Here is a 17,023-nt window from a genome sequence, read left to right on the forward strand (position 1 = left end):
ACATATTCGGGTGGAATTTTGAATTCGGGTTATAAGTATTGGAAAATGTACCCGGTGGATATGAATTTTGTCTAAAAGCTTGAAAAACATTTACCTCCTCAATAGTAGCTTGGCAATGAGCGGTGTAATGACCCGCACCTCCGCAACTGTCACAAACAATGATTTGACTCGTAGAAGACATGGCGTTGAGTTGTTGAAGAGAATCCCTAGCATCTCGTTCCGCCAATTGTTGTTGGAGTAAGGCAATTTGATCTAACAAGACGGGATTGTCGGAGGATTCTTCTTTACCTTTGAGTGGCACACTTCGGGAATTGACATATTGTGCGTCATGGATCGCCATAGATTCGATCGTGGCATGAGCAATATCGGTGTCAATTTGGTCAAACCGCCCATTGTTGGCGGAATCAAGAATCCTTCGGGACTCGGCACGACATCCATTGTAGAATGTTATAGCTAGGAACCAATCGTCCAACCCATGATGTGGGAATTGTCTTTGTAAATACTTGTACCTCTCCCAAGCCTCATATAAGCTCTCAAGAGCTTGTTGACAGAATCCGGTGATTTGGCTCCTCAAAGTTTGAGTTTTATCCGGTGGAAAAAACTTTTGATAGAGCGCAAGAGCCAATGTCTCCCAATTGGTGATTCCCAAAGCGGTGCGGTCAAGGCTATTGATCCAAAACTTTGCCCTGTCCTTTAAAGAGAAAGGGAAAAGTATTTTCCTTATTTGGGCTTGAGTGACGCCCGTTTGACGGATCATGGAGGAATAATCGCAGAAATTTTGCACATGCAAATTGGGATCCTCCAAAGGACTTCCCCCAAATTGCTTCCTCTCCACAAGGCTAATGAAAGCCGGCTTATTCTCGAAGTCCGGTGCGGTAATTTGAGTAGTTGTAATACCGGCCGAAAGCATGGCCGCGGTGGGCTTTGAGTGATCAGAAAGTTTCACCATCTTTTTAGGTGAAGATGGTGGTGGTGGAGATGATGAACTTGAAACCTACTCTTCTTCAAGAGCTTCTAGATCGTTCAAGTAAGACTTTCTAGCACTTTCAACTTGCACGGGAGAAGCGGCTTCTTTCACTTCTTTTTAAAAACGTCATCTTCTCCTAAAGGTTTTCTCGGGATCAGAATCCGATGAAAGAAAATCTCCACTACGAGAGGACCTGGGAATAAGACAACAATTTCTAAAAAATGATAAGTAACGGTCTCAAGGAACAAGTGTTCCTTAAGACAAAAGAAAACAAGATAAAAATCGACAAATCAATACGCAATAAAACCGTGCTCCCCGGCAACAGTGCCAAAATTTGATAGGCTATCGTACACCTATGCAAAGATAATTACCCTAGACACAAATTAATGTAGTAATAGGGGTCGAACACAAGGAGACAGGAATTGCGTTATGAAATGCTATGGAAAGATTCTTATCAAGGTTGATTACGTTTTGGTTTGGTTTGTTGGTTGGTTTGATGATTAATAATTATAAAGATGTAAACTATATGATAAAGGGAGTCTAGGGGAGTCGGGTCACACATGCAAAGGTAAATATATGTTCATGTTAAACTCGGTAATAATAACATTGTCAATTGTTAGGCTTAGAGACACCCACCTTATGATATTAGTGTCAACCATAGACCGGGTCCTAGAGAAAATCTCGTTTATGACTAGGTCGTCCTACTACACATGCTTAGTCTAATTCGATTCCGTGGCTCTCGACTTATAGAATGAATTAACAAACTTAATCTACGATTATGGCCAATAACCAAAGATTAAACGTTGAGGTGCAAATATGTGATAGAAACAATTAGACAATTTTATATCAACCTAATTTATCATTTTACATATTTGATTTTTTGCATGGCTTCCCTTGCCCCCTATACTAAGGTCTAAAGGAATTTAGCTACTCATATTAAATTGTAAGTTATAAACTATGTTGAATAAAATGCTAAACATGATCGTAGAAATGATATAAACTAAATGATAAAACATAAAATATGAGATTAACCTATGTGATATAATAAAAGTACTAATGATAAAACTATATGATAACTAAATGGAAATGTAAACTAGATAAACAAGAATTAGAATTACCGAAATAAGGAAATAGAACTTGAATGGCAAAGGAGAATAAAGAGAACCAAATGCTTGAATAACTTAGAACCAAATGTTTAACAACATCAACTAAAAGCTGAACAATATTGAAACTAATATGAAAACTTAGAGAGAGTTTTGCTTGAGGCTAGAGTGAAATAGTGTATGAAATGCGTAAGATAAGATATCCCTAATGACGGATTAAGGCCCCTATTTATAAGAAAATAGGGGCATAATGTAAAATTGCAAGAGGGGGTCAACCCCGATCGGGTTTGCCAGCCCCGATCGGGGGCGTAGCATTCCGGGCATTTTTGGCTTAATTCCTCGATTAAATGTTGAGGGAATCCAAAGTTCGTGATAAATGTCCCTTAATGCACCCAGATAAATGCCTAATCTATCAACTTAAGAGCTTTCAAAGAGTATCCTAAGCTTGATCTTTTCCACATGAATTTGGACTTCTCATTGGGCTCTCTGTAGTATCATTTTGCATTGTCTCATACACTCTTGCATGGGCTTGGAAACACACCTTCCATTTTCATACTTGGTCCATCTTGTTTCCACTTAGCTTAGTGAACTTGGTGCTTGTTAATGTGATAGGAAAAAGCCTCTAAATGCTTAGATTCTTACAAAATGTAACAAATATAAACAATACACCTAGAACACAAGATTAGCTCACAAATATACTAATTAAAGTATGATATACAATAAAAACCGAGCTAAAATGAGGGGTAAAAGTATATATAAAATGAACACATCAACAATAATACATGGAGATGATCAAATTACTATTTAAAAGTATTTCCGATATAGAAAGGTAGATAAATGAATGACACATCCCAAAGTGGTGTAGGTAAACAAATGACTAGGTCGGGGAGGTGTATGATTTATTATGATGAATTTTAAGCTGTTATTGTTGTTTGGTTGGTGTGTGATTAACATGGGAAGCAGTCAAGTAGTGGGATGGCCACCTATATTGTCATACAGGATGAGTACCATGGCTAACCAACCAAAGTCAATTGCTACTAATGAAAACAAAGGGAAATATGGGGTTATGTTGCTCAAGACAAGGGTAATCCCATTTCTAACCAGAGATTGCCCCACAAGAGTTCATTGTTTGTCAAAGTTAATATGGAAGGTGTTGCGATTGGAAGGAAGGTTGGTCTCACTGCACACTCCGATTACGAGTCCTTAGCCTGCGCCTTGGAGGATATGTTCACCAATACAGCTGACGGTGAGTTCTCGTCACATTTTCGTTGATTTCTGGAACTTTTGAAATTTGATTTTATTCATTTTCGACATAATTGTTGCACGAAACTCTGGCCTATCGAGAATCCGTAATGTGTAAGAATGACTGCAATTTCAGCAAGGGTAATAATTGAAATCATGAACTAGCTGAATAAGCTTCAGAAAGTGATTTTGACTATGGAGTATAACTGGTTGTCTTAAGCTTGAAATGCTCCGTTTAGTATCTAGAGAGTAATTACTTCTTGTTTATTTGAATGCTAGAATTAAATGCAGAACTAATTTTGATGCCAAAAGTAACAAGACCGTCAAAGCTATTAGATGGAACATCAGACTTTGTGCTCACATATGAAGACAAAGATGGAGAATTGGAGACTAGATGCTTGTTGGAGATATTCCTTGGGGGTATCTACTTATTCTACTATATACTAGAATCTCAAGTAAATTAAGTGTGCAGAATTCTTTTCATTACTAATTAAGATGTCGTCAATGCCGCTCTTAAATATTAGGAAACTTTAAATAATGTGCAAGTAAACCTTTTTGTACCAATAATATGCAAGTAAACCTTTTTCCAAAATTTAAATTGCAGTAAATTCCTAAGCTTTACCTTTAGTAATAATTTGGCCAGGTCTTGAAATATGGTCTACTTATCATTTTTCACTTCTGGTCATTTATATAGTAAGGTCTATTTTGTACTTTTACCATAACCTATTAAGTTAGCCAGTTACGATTCAGGCTGAAACGGACATAAACTGCTATGTGCAACTATGTTTCAATGTTGAATTTGATGTGCTTTTCGATCTATTTTCTGCATTGGTTGTGTCAAAACGCCGTAGTTCCTTAAATTTTAGATGTATATTAGGTTAGGTAACTGCCAATGAAGGCATTCATTAATGTTGAAAATGTTACGTCATTAACCAAATTACTACCATGGGTATTGGCATATGCAAAGTTGTCTTATTATGGGAGAATAGTAGCGTATGTTTTGAGATGGCCCGATATTTATGGTTCTTACTGGTCTTATGTCACCAAACTGCTTACATAATGTCTAAAATAGGCCATTAACTTAAACCATCTACTCTTCACATATGAAATGGCAGACATGCATCATTCTGCATTAAATAATGGAAAATGCAAAATCTATAAAATCTTATTAAAAGGGTAAACTAAAATATCAAACTAATGTGACATGGCGAAAATTAATTGTAACATACTAACATGACAAAAAATTTATTATGACATGGCAAAATTAATTGTGACATGACACTAATCTATATAATTTAAATTTATTAAACTAACCCTTTCATATACACTAAAATATACTAAAATATCTTACAAAAATGTCATTTTTATCATCATTATTCTTAGAGTTATTAAGTTAAGGACAAGTAAATGGAAAGTACTGTGATGAGTAAAATCACACTACGGAAATAAACTCCGCTACAATGTTATAAAAAAAACAAGACTAAGTACCTCACTAAGTCACGTAGCATTTAAAATTCATCTCCAAATGCTATAGGTCACATGCTTATAAGTACAAAAAATATTAGTTGCAAACACAAAAAATAAACTAATACAAACTTTTTACACAAATTGTTCTATAGGACCATTTTTAGCAAAAGACTAGCCTAATGGCACAAAGCCCAACTAAGTAAGTTAATAAATGTGTCAAAAAATTGTTTATTTTGGTAACATAATACTTTATCTTGATAACCTACATATTTAAATATGTCGGTATTCATTATAAGATATCGAGTAATCAAAATAAAACTGAAATATGAATGTAATTATATGTTAACTTTGGACTTTTCTCCTTTTGGGCCAGTCTTATGCTATAGGACGGTCCTATATGAGAGTTGCTGAACTTTTTATTTTCCACTCACAACTTTGGTTATTAATCTATCATATCTATTTAACATATACTTCTTTTATTTAATGGTATATTTGTTAATCACCATTATTATATTTTGTAGTTATGTTATCATAATTTTTTATCTTCCCTTTCATTCACAAACTTTTCTTCTTCCCCCAAATAAATTGTTGAAATTAATGCGAAAATTAATTACAAAAATTATCTTAATATATATAACTAACACACTAATCCTAATTTTCATCTATAAAACATTATTAAAAGGTTAAGCCTAAAAATGCCACGTAGACAATGCCACATGGGATGAAAAAAAGCCACGTAGACAATAACAATGTGACTTGGCAAACTAATATGACATGGATTATCAATTTATAATTATATTGTATTAATTTAATTCACTTATTTCCTTTAAAAATCCATCCATATTCCATTAGCTTTAAACTTAATTAACTCAGAAAAAAACTACAATAAAAAAATACGCATTAAATATAAGTTAATAATTTCAAGATATTTCATATTGAGTAGTATTATATGTATTCGAAATAAAAAAACTAAATACATAAAAAATTAAGAACGAAGAAGAATAAATGAAGTTGAAAAAAAAAAAAATTGTATTGTCACTAATTCACTACTTTTTTTTTAAAGGCACTAATTCACTATTGTTGTTAATATAACTTTGTTGTATATAGAAGATGTTTTACAGAACTAATTAATCGAGTATTAAAGATCATATAAAATATTTTCTTAGGAAAATATAAAATACATGGAAAAGAAAATACTTATTTAATTTAAGTAATTTACAAACAAATTCTGTAAATACTTAAGTGAAATTAAACACTAATAATAGAATTTTAAAAGGGTGGTAATACCGTGTATTTAGTTCATTAAATTATTTCATGTAAAGGATAAGGTTTTGAAAAATATAAAATATATGGAAAAGAAAATATTTATTTATTTTAAGTAATTTACAAATAAATTCTGTAAATACTTAAGTAAATTAAACACTAATAATAGAATTTTAAAAGGGTGGTAATACCATGTATTTAGTTCATGAAATTATTTCATGTAAAGGATAAGGTTTTGTAAAAAAAAAAAAAATTATATTGTTTAGCAATATATTTAGTAAGAAAACTAAAATAATTATATTTATAATTTTGTTATGATTTTGTGTTCATGGTGAATTTAAATGAGACCTTCTCCATTCCACTTCTATCTATATCTATACAATATAGTTAAAAGGCAATTTAAAGCATTAATTTTTAATCCACGTGTAATTTTGCTATTGGTTAATAATAATTTACTTATATTAATTACTTGATTATGTAACTAGAAGTAATCTCTAAATACAATGTGTTACATGCTTATAAATAAAAACAAAATAAAAAATATTAGTTGCAAACACAAAAAATAAATTAATATAAACTCTTTATTTTCCTCTCATAAATTTTCTATCAATCTACCTACTGTATTTATTTAACTTTTATTTCATTTATTTAATAGATTGTCTTTTTGTTTTTCCTCACAATTATTATACTTTGTATTTATTTTACCATAATTTTGTATATCCCCCTTAGTTCACAATCCATTCTTCTTCTCTCAAATAAATTCCTGAAATTAATTAGATAATTTATTACAAAAATTTCCTTATATAAATATTACAACAATTCTATTTTTCATTTTTATCCAAAAAGTTGGTAGGTAAAGTATACGTATATAACCAAATGAGTTATTTAACTTTTTTATTCTTATTATGTTTTAAGTTAATTAATAGTTATAATTTTACTTAGTTATTATTTTTTTGTTTTTATTGAAATTGTTGTAGGATGATATACTCACATATCAATCACATTGCATGAAATCTGGAAATAATGGTTATGGAACTTCTTTGCAATTTTCTTTTAACTTGGATATTTATTTTTTTGTTGGGTTTTTCATTTTTTAATTATTATTATGATGTATCGCAATATCAAATTGTATTATGAATCTCTAATTATTGGTGACATATTACATTATATATTCTAACCCTTAGAATATATATTAATTAACAATTTTTTTTTAAATTACTAAATTGTCGTACACCCTTTCGTGCACTTTATTTTGTTACCTTGATTAGGTATCCTACCAACATATCTCCAAGATAATAAGCAAGAAGTCAAACAAGCCGAATAACGCATTCATGAACAATACCGCCAAAAAAAAAAAAAAGAACAAAAATAATCAAACCCGTGATTCTCACGGGTCACAAAACTAGTTTTTATTAAAAAGGTTAGTAGGTAAAGTTTACATAGAGAACTAAATGAATTGTTTCGCTTTTTGTCCTTGTTATCTTTTGAATTAATGTTAGAATCTAATTTAGTTATTATTTTGTGTTTGTACTTAAATTACAGGAGGGTGACATACTCATACCAATAACATTACACGAAATTGGAAATAATGATAGTGAATCTTCTTTGCAGTTTTCTTTTGGTTTGAATACTCTCATTTCTGTCGGAGTTTCCTTTTTTATTATGTTGTGTGCAAAACAAAATGATAATATGAATCTCTGATATGTGGTGACATGTTATATCTATATAATAATATAAAAAGGCTAAATTTGAGTAGAATTTTGAGTCACATGGCAATAGATAATGCATTTTCTTTTACTTTCATACTAAAAGTCTAAAAGCATATGGATTGATAGTAGAGATAAGGAAGTGAATACATGGGGCCTAATAATCTTTCAACTAGGTTTGTGACCCGTGAAATTTACGGGTTTATTTATTTTAGTTTTGATATTTTTATTGTATTGTTAATATTTGTTCGAGCAATTAGTTGTTGATCCATTTAAAAATATACAGTCTTGAAATACATAGAAATTAGTTAGTTAATACCTTATTTCTTTGAAAGCTTTGGTTTATTTTTGTAAATCGAATCCGGCAAGTGACAATGTGGTAGCTACTAATTTTGAAAAACTTGACAACGGAGCAATGACAAAGACGACTCATTATATATACGTGTGTTTTACTCCGCAATATAATAAAGTGAGTTTTTAAAATATTAAAAGTTGAAACCATCCGTATATAATAAATTCCATATGGAAAAATCTTCAATAACACGCCTTATAAGGTTGTAAACTCAATACCTCAGTATAGTCATCTCCAAATTATTTCCAGATATTTTCATCAACCCTCCCATAAAAATATCTTTGAAATCTTATCCCCATGTGCATGCTTCAAATATTATTTACACCCGAAAAAATATTTATTATATCGATAGAAAAATATTAGATACGATTTAATGGTATGGTTGGATCTGCTCCATTTATTAAGAATTAAATTTTCATTTCAATAGCTCAATACTCTAAAAAACTATATTCCCTAAAATCCGAATTCCAAAAGGTTCATAAAATTTTTTAAGTTCCTTATTACTATTTCAAGAATTTGATCCATCTCTTGTTATAATTATGTCCACGATCCTATATAAAAATAAAAATAGTATTAACGACTATACAATAATCTATTCCGGTTTTGAAAAAAAAAACACATAAACTTAAAAATATACGGATTAGAATTTAGAAACCATACTATTTAATATTTATCTGAAGGTTCACTTTCGCTTCCTTTTAGTACGCTTTCTTTTAGTACATGCCTTGATAATAGTTCATATGAAATGAAAAAGAAAAATATATGCTAGAGATGATTATACTCATGAATACAAAAATACAAATTCAAATAGGTTGATCGGGAAAGCATAATAGTAAAATTACACAACAATATACGCTTGATAACAAATTTAAAGAAATATTATAAGATCTCTATTTTGAGATCAACGATCATCTTATAATGGTTAAAAAAGCATAAACCACTTAAAAAAGTAAAATAAATTTTATAGAAAAATAATCAAAAGGTCGCAGTTGGAGAAAACTTAAATTGGAAGAGGAAATGACATAATTAAAATGATTAATTAGTCATGATGGTTCAAAAAGTAAATTGTGAAATTTTAAAAATTTTTCATTCAATTATTTGTACTTATTTATTTACCATTAATTATGAGAGTAGGTTTTTTTTTTTCTAGGAAATTATGAAAGTAAGTTTTATGTATTATTCCTGTTTTGACAAAAAAAAACACATAAACTTAAAAACATACGAAGTAGAATTTAGAAATCATACTATTTAATATTTACCCGAAGGTTCACTTTCGCTTCCTTTAATTACATGCCTTGATAATAGTTCATATAAAATGAAAAAGAAAAATATATGTTAGAGATGATTATACTCGTGAATACAAAAATACAAATTCAAATAGGTTGATCGGGAAAGTATAATAGTAAAATTACACCACAATATACGTTTAATAACAAATTAAAAAAATAATTATAAGACTTCTATTTTGAAATCAACAATCATCCATTACTTATCAGTTTCTACCTTACTTTTTTTTACCTTTAATTTTACCTCAGTTTCGTGCCCTTTGTATTTCTTCCCTCTTCAGATTACCCACGTGATGGTTTGCCTTAATTATCTGCATTCACATATGTTTCATGGTGCTTTAAAGTTATATAAAAAATATATTGACCAAAAGATAAAACATAAACCTGGCAAAAACTTGATAAACGAATCAAAACATTGTCACATGTAAGTCACTTAAATTAAACCAACTGGAAAACATGAATTCAGATATAAAGCAAACGATTCATAAAACCAATAACATAACAAATTAAAATATACTTTATTGGACACATCAACAGCAACAACAACAACAACAATAACAACAACAACAACAACAACAATACTCAACAATAATACTCGACAATAATACTCAATATAATCAATATAATCAAATAAATAAATTAAACCATAAAATACAATTCACAACTTAGAAACTCATGACAAATGAGAATATTTTAAATAAAAAAAAGTGAATATAAACTAGTATAGGTATTATAGTCATTACACAACCATAAATTCCCATATTTTAATTTATTTTGTGGTATTATTAAATTAGATAATTGATTGGCGAGCACCTAAAGAGAAGAATTAAATAGGACAAAATGTTAATGAAAATTATGGGTGTTGAGTAATATAAGGAGTTTTAATAAAATTATTAACATGCTATATTACAAAAATTAATTAAATAGGAAAAACTTTTAATTAATTTGGTATGTGTTAAGTATTATGAAGAGTTTTAATCAATTTATTACCATGTTTAATTTAAAAAAATAAATTAAATAGGAAAATGTTAATAATGGTGGGTGTTCAGTAAGATGAAGAGGTTTAATTAATTTATTATCAGGTTTTATTACAAAATTTTTAAAAACAATGAATTAAATAGGAAAATGTTAATAATTATGAGTGTTTAGTAATATGAAGAGGTTTAATTAATTCCTTAATATGTTTATTACAAAAAATAAATTAAAATTAAAATTTTAATTATAAATTATGAAATTTATTAACATGTTTTATTACAAAAGTTTCAATTAAAATGTCAATATTAATTATAAATTATGAAATTTGATGTAAATTTGTAAGGGTTATATAAATTTTGGAAGACAATATATTTAATATACAAAATTAATTTAAGAATAATGATAATATCCTTTAATATTATAGATATAAGTGAATTAAATTAATTTATAGATAAATGATTTAAATTAATGTCATGTAATAATAAATTGATAATTCATGTCACATTAATTCACCACGTCACATTAAAAATATGCAACATCACATTTAAATATGCCACGTCACATTAAATTTTAATCTAGGTGGCTTTTTGGATCCTACGTGACTTTGTCTAGGTGGCGTTTATTTGTCATTTTAGGGTAGCCTTTTAATTATATTTTATAGATTTCCTTGGTGGTTCACAAACCGTCAAGTAAAAGAAATATATGGGAAAATAAATATACAGTCAATGTATTACAAAGAAAAATCAAGAGTCCCATTGATATTAATGGTCGATTAAAGACTATATAAACTATTATATTGAACACAAAAACCCTATGGGCGTGTATATTTTATTCGTCCATTCTCAATGCTATTATTATTTATATTCATATGATTTTTTGGTGACTAATTTTTCCCTTACTTGCTTATTTGATCCCCTTTACAATGTTCATCATGGCTATCAAAATTTTATTTCTAACCAATGTATTGTTTGAAAAATGCAGAGTCATTGTGAATAATGTGAGGGTAACTTGCTCTCTATTAATGTATGTTAATCAAATTTTTACTTTCGTTTTTCTCCCCCAATTCCTGTCCTCAATTGACACGTTCTCTATAACAGTTTTATTTTGGCGGGATAAATGTCCATAGTAATCAACGTAAAAAAAATGAATAACTAATATCTTTATTTTATATTCGTACTTTGTATATCTTATTTTGCATGTCTTTGTTATCACTTGATCGACTAACAAATATATTCAATCTTTAGAAGTAAATGATTTCACACGGGCCCTCCCAGCTTCGTTAAAAATTTAGACAAGGTTAAGTACATGATTCCAAGAATTGTTTCATACTTTTCTTAATCTTGTGTTATTGTTATTGTTCTTTTTTAATACATACTACGTCATTTCTTATTTTCAATATTATTTTAAGAGTTTACTATGGAGTATGGAGTACAATTTTTGTATTGAAATCAAGTTCATAATTTTATTTCCGTTGCATATATTTAGAGTTGTTGATCTCATATTTACATCCATAATTATTGAAAAATTGAACATAATACAATTTAAACTCCAGAATTTTCTCTCCCAATGCCATTTTCTTATTCAAATCCTTGAAAATCAATATAAAAAACTATTAGCATCCCGTGAGTTTCACGGGTGTCAAAACTAGTTCTCCATTAAATAATATAGTATCTGCAAAATTTCACTAAGTCTTGGTCTGGTTTCACTGAAACTGGTTTTTTTGGTGTAGAGAGAACCAAATGCGCATTGGATGCTGATTTTTTAGTGTGCTGGGATTGTTTTATGACATTTCTTTCACTCATTTGCTGGCCTATTGCTCTTTAAGGGTCTCTTGGGATGAGAGTAAGTATTAGCGGAGTAATAGAGCTCTAATGAACTAAAAAATGGAGGAGAATGGTGGTGGAAGGTGGAAATGATGAAAAATCGCAATGACTACCTCTTTCCTCTTTCCATACTGGTGACAATTACGGATCTTCTGGGCAACATTAAATGTCATTTTTTTAACATGGCTATTTGAGCATCATTACATATTTGTATGAGAAACGTAACTCTAAAAACTAGGTCAAAGTTAGTAGTATAGTTTATTGATGTTATTCGTAAATTTTTATTTTTATTTTTATTTTTCTCTCTTTGCGTTTGACCACATGCTCTCATCGTTTAGATACACCTACTATTTTTTAAATGACTAAGAGGTTGTTGACGGCTAACAGGCAATGTAAGTTATCTAAACCAACGCTGGCGACGGATTATTGTCAATGATGAGTTTGAGTTGCTGGTTGTGGTCGGACGAGAGGGGATGGATGAGGTGGGTGCTGATAGTGCAAGATAGATGAATTGAGAAGTAAAGGGATGGTTTATATGGGGGTTGTGGTTATTAATTAGGATAATAAGCTCAATTATGAAATATTGAGTTGGGTTAAGAGGGATAAGAGTTTTCATAATGACTCCTTGAACTTCATAAATGTTGCAGGTTCTTTGATTTTGATATATTTGTTTTAGGAGCTAACAAGCGGCTTCTAATGATGGACTTCATAACACTCATGAGGTTTGAAGGTCTGCTCAGAAATGCTGTAGTTAGCAGAAGTTACATTTAAAGAGCATCGAAATTGAGAGGTAGCTTCGGCTTGAAAATTTTAGTTTATAATAAGTATATGATTTCCCAAGACTAAGTATTTCCCAAAATGTTAACTCTTAATCCCGATTTCTCTGATTTTCAGCTGGCACACGAGTATCTCCAATGTGATCATTGCGCTGGTTAGATCGAATTCCCTGAGTTCCTGTTGCTCAGAACAAGACGGAATATGGTGCACTTTTGAAGGTGAATATTTACTTAATAAGTTGTTCTGAATGTGTCGATTATCGGTATCACGATAAAGGCATGCGTTTGAAACCATCATGGTTAAGATTAAGAATATGCAAATAAAAGAAATCCTTGAAGGTGTTTGTTTCACTAGGATTGCTCCATTTTCTACATTATGATCATTATTCGTGGTTTATAGGTAAAACTCCGTGACATTAACAAGGTAAAATATGCCCATAAAATAGTACTCTTTCTTCAGTCGTTTATTTACTTCTTATATTTATCGTGGCACTATTTTACTTAATGGTAAACAAATGACGGGAGAAAGGAAGTACCATGTAGTGTTGTACCATCGATCTATGCTCTCGATTTCTCATTTTTTGGCCCTTCATCATCAACTGTGTTAAATGTTTGATTTAATGAGCTTTAAAGTCCAACCACAAGAAGGGTCGTCATACAATGTGGACATGTTGTCGTCAATAGGGTCATAGTCTATATAATCTATTATTGAAATTGAAAGGAATGCTTTACCGTGCATTTCTCCGTACCACCCTCCATCTTTAATGATTAAATGAGCTACATGATCAAGAAATCCTTAAAACCATGGAGAGGGTAGGATGAGTTAGGATCGGGGTGAATGTGTTGATGCAATGGTGGCCTTGTGGGTGATGGATAGGGTGAGGTTGGGTGTTGTATGGGTAGGAATAGGGATGGCGAGTGGGTAGGGTCATATAAGACCCATACCCGTACCTGTGTATTCTTTGTGCAGGTGATGGTCAGAGGAGTATATACTTAGATAGAATTGACATCTTCACTATACAAATGTAGTCTTTGTGCAAGTGATATAATTATGATATAATAGTGACCCTTACTACAAAAGGAGGCATTTTTAAATGAACTCCACGAGTTCAGTGTTTCAGGATTACTACCAGTTTACCATCAAACAAGGATTACTACCAGTTTACCGTCAAACACGACTTGAATTATGATATACAGTGTTGTAACACCCTCGCTTATCTAAGAGCCTTGAGTTAGACATCTCAGATAAAAGACGGTGTTACCATCTCAGTTGACTGAGGTAAATAGTATAGAAACAAACGATTCAAGGTAATTTAAATAGAAAGAAATGATAAATAAATGTCCGCATTGGACTTACAATACTCGCTGCCTAAATGTGCCAATAAAAGAATAAGGAGCTGGTTTAAATAGTTTACAACCAATAAGAGTGAATACTAATGAATAATGTTTAAGTCAGGCGAAAGACTAAAGGTGATGACTCGAATCTAGCTCACACGCCCCGTCCCAGCAAACAAACAGCATCTTTACCTGTATCAATCTGTTCCCATAACGGAAACAGACATTTAAGACACACAACACCCAAAACAAGTCAACCTCATGATCTATAATAAATAAATGGACAACATGTGAATAGTATAAAATAAATAATGAAATGAATACGAAGTCACAATGTCACTGTCTCAATGATAAATCACAAGTAGTCTGTTGCCGAGGCTCTCAGCCCAAGCTCAACCACACCATGTGGACTAGCCATGCCAGGTGCAGAACTAACTCCTTACACCGTGTCCTGCTTGTCCTATCCAAACCAAGGTCCACGGCCCTTCAACATCCCCGTGCCTGGCCTATCAAATCTCATCTCATCTCGTCTCGTCTCAATAAAATAATTTGCAGCAACACAATATAAATATGATTGCCAGGTATATAATTCCACAATGCCAAGTTCCTCTCTTAAATAACGATAAGCCATGCGAGATGAAATGAAAGATATGATATAATATAATGATAAGTGTATATTTTATACATTTTAACCCCTTATATTAGTTTGATTTTTCATATCATTTAGCACTTATCAAAGTGTTTTTAAGCTAATATTGTGTTTCTAGTGCAATTGTGTGCTCAAGTGTGTTTTGTAGGAAAATGAGCTAAAGTACTATAAAATGTGCCAACACTAGAAGCAAGTATAAGTATGAGAGCAAGATTGGACTAGGTGTTGGAAGTGCATGGATTTTGCATGAAGAAAGTGTTGGATCAATATGAAAATGCAAGCAAAGTCAATATGCAAGTCAAGCCCAAATTCAAAGTTCAAATTATGGTGGAAAATATTGGATGCTAAGAAGCTTTGGATGCTAATATCACATTTAACCATGTGATTAAAGAGACATTAAGAATTTGCATGGGATTCCTTTTGGCAATTACTCAAGAATTGAAGGAAAATTAAGAGTGTGCTTAGGATGCCATTTTGGATCTCTCTACAAATTTTGCTCTCTTATTTTCTATATAAGGGGTGCTAATCACACACATTTACACAACTCTTACACATATTTTTCCATCTAAATTCTCTCTAAATTTTAGTAGTTAGCTTAGGTTAGCTTAGTTTAATTTAGTTTGTTTACATTTCTTTTTAGCAATTACATTACAATTCCATTTCAAGTTTAATTCCAAGTTACATTTCAAGTTTGTTCTAGATTCATTGTTCTTCTATTTCCATTTCCATTTCCATTTCCATTCAAGGTAATTCTTATTCTATTTTCATTATGTTATTTATCATTTCATTTAGCATTAGTTTAGTTTACATTTCCACCATGTTAGAATAGTTGCATTTGTCCAAGGAGTAAGGGAAACCATGCATGACTAAGTAAATTGTAAATGTTAAAATGAGGCTAAGTTAAATTGATAAATTGTTTCTATCACATGTTTGCATCGTCACGTTTAATCTATGTTTAAAGGCCTTATTCATTGATTAAGTTTGTTCATTCATTCTAAAAGTCGAGAGGCACGGAATTGAATTAGACAAAGCATGTGTAGTAGGACGACCTAATCATGGACGAGAGTTTCTCTAGGATTAATACGAGGAAAAATATGAGGAGTTGTAATATAAGGAGAAGTGGAGGAGGAGGGGGAATTGAGGATATATAAAATGAGGATGGTGTACATGAAAGACATAAGGGACGAGGAAGGGGAAAGGGATGGAGGTTGAGAAAAAGAGTAAGGGGTAATAAGAGAAGGTAAAGGGAAATGGAAGGATGCAAACGATAAGAACAAGGGGAAAGAGGAAGAAGGGGGAAGAGGAAGATATGAAGGATTAATACGAGGACAAATAGGAGGAGACATTATATAAGAGCAAGTGAAGGAGAAGGAGAAATGAAAGAGGGAGGACGAGTAAGAAGGGGGGCATGGAGGGTGATTAGAGGGAGGAAGAGGAGGCGACAATGTTAAAGAGAAAATAGAGAGAGAACGGTGCGAGGGGGGAAGTGAGAAGAAAATGAGTGAAAGAGGAGGAGGCATGTACAAGGGAAACTGGGAAAGGATGCGAGCTATAAGAGGAAAATGAAGGAGAAAGGAATGAGGAGGAGAAAGAGGAAGGGAATGATTGTAACACTACGGATTTTTATAAGCTAAGTACTCGACCGAGTAGAGCCTACTCGGCCGAGTAGTGTCAGGAGTGTAGTTTGTTTGGGTTCTATTTGAGGAATACTCGCCGAGTATGGTGAATACTCGACCGAGTAGAGGATACTCGGCCGAGTATACACCTTACTCGACCGAGTATCCATTTGACGGGTATTATTTCGCGATTTTGGTTATAATGATTAGAGGTTATATATCATCGTTCGTCAGTTTCTAAAATCATTTCTCCCCAAAAACATAAACTACATTCATTATCCTCTAATCATCTTCATCAATTCCAAGTCAAAGGTTGTTGATTGTGGGTTCTAGCATCTCATTCCGTGTCAATCGCCGTAGTAAGTGTCTTATACTTGTTCATCTATTGTCATTCTTATAAGTTAACAAACCCTAATTTGGTTAATTTGGGGATTTAGGGTTTTGGTCATCATATGTCGTTGAT

The 17,023-nt window shown here is 31.5% G+C and overlaps 1 non-coding gene across 1 annotated transcript; it reads left to right on the forward strand.

Moving 5' to 3' along the window:
• The first annotated feature begins 470 nt into the window (after positions 1 to 470).
• Positions 471 to 577, forward strand: LOC141624613 (small nucleolar RNA R71). Its single transcript, XR_012534419.1, has one exon. It is a non-coding gene; the product is annotated as a small nucleolar RNA R71 (small nucleolar RNA).
• The last annotated feature ends 16,446 nt before the right edge of the window (positions 578 to 17,023 follow it).

The sequence above is a fragment of the Silene latifolia genome, chromosome X (assembly GCF_048544455.1).
Source record: "Silene latifolia isolate original U9 population chromosome X, ASM4854445v1, whole genome shotgun sequence".
NCBI lineage: Eukaryota > Viridiplantae > Streptophyta > Magnoliopsida > Caryophyllales > Caryophyllaceae > Silene > Silene latifolia.